Here is a 1429-nt window from a genome sequence, read left to right on the forward strand (position 1 = left end):
TTGCTTCAGCAGCACATATACTAAAGTTGGAATGATACAGAGACACTTAGCATGGCCCCTGTGCAAGAATGACACACAAATTCATGAAGCAATCCGTGTTTTCAAGACCTTTGGACTGCAAAAAAAAAAAAAGGACGTATTGATATTAAGCCAAAGAAACCAAGATTTTGAAAGCAATGTTAAGAAATCTAAGGTTGTTACAACTCACCTTTTCCTTCATATAAACTCAAAAAAGCCTTTTGGCCACTGCCTCTTCTCAGGATCTCCATCCTTAATGGAGGACATGCAAATAAATTCAGAAAAGGAGAAACACATTCATCATTTGGCATTCGATATTCTTGAATTCTACTATTCTTATTATAGACTATCTGGCATCATATGGCAATGTGAGGTTTTATTTTCAGTGAAAAATCTCAATATTAAGTAGAAAAATATGGCTATAAAATGATACATTTCCTATTTCATCTATGTGAAAATATACAGAAGTTTAAAAGTCGTTATATATGAGCATTAAAATCACTTGGGATCTTTATATTCTTTCTCTTCTGTTTCTCAAATTTTATATGCTATATATGTATATTGTTTATAAGCAATGGAAATAATGTGATATCTTAAAACATTGGAAATTTTTTTGCCACAAAGACCAAAAGGAGTCTCAAACCTTCTACTTCTATAACTAAAATTTTCTGTCTCCAGATCTCTCAAAATACTTACATTAATAATACATTATATTATAATATATTCTTTTTTTAATAAATTTATTTTATTTATTTATCTTTGGCTGTGTTGGGTCTTCGTTGTTGTGTGCGGGTTTTCTCTAGCTGCAGCGAGCGGAGGCCACTCTGCGTTGTGGTACGCGGGGAGAACAGGCTCCAGGTGCACAGGCTTCAGTACTTGTGGCACGCAGGCTCAGTAGTTGTGGTGCACGGGCCCAGCAGCTCTGTGGCATGTGGGATCCTCCTGGACCAGGGTTCGAACCTGTGTCCCCTGCATTGGGGACTTAACCACTGCACCACCAGGGAAGCCCTATAATATATTCTAATAAGAAAACACATTAGCCTCTGGCTGCTTCCAGGCTATATTTGATACGTTTTTGAACTCCCAGCTTGTTATGGGCAGTAGGGAGAATAGCTCTGTTCTCAGTAGTTGTGTTTTTCCTGACAGTAGCTCCTCAGGGCAGTGCACAGACACCTTTTAACACATGAACAAATGTGCTTGTGGGTTAAACAAGGTCCAGGCTCTGCAATCATGACCCAACAAAGAGCTTCATAACGTGTCTTTCCACCTATTTCATAGTCTAGTTTTTCCAAGATATACTCCTAAGAAAATCCTTACCAGAAAAAAAAAAACGAAAGAGTGGCATACGGTTCATTCTATCCAGTGTCTGAAGCTGTGTTTCTATGGCAACATTTAGAATTTGAAACACTCC

The 1429-nt window shown here is 37.7% G+C and overlaps 1 non-coding gene across 1 annotated transcript; it reads left to right on the forward strand.

The window, feature by feature from the left end:
• Positions 1 to 103, forward strand: LOC136143123 (U6 spliceosomal RNA). The gene has a single exon (XR_010657832.1). It is a non-coding gene; the product is annotated as a U6 spliceosomal RNA (small nuclear RNA).
• Positions 104 to 1429: the final 1326 nt, after the last annotated feature.

Source organism: Phocoena phocoena, chromosome X (genome assembly GCF_963924675.1).
Source record: "Phocoena phocoena chromosome X, mPhoPho1.1, whole genome shotgun sequence".
Lineage (NCBI taxonomy): Eukaryota > Metazoa > Chordata > Mammalia > Artiodactyla > Phocoenidae > Phocoena > Phocoena phocoena.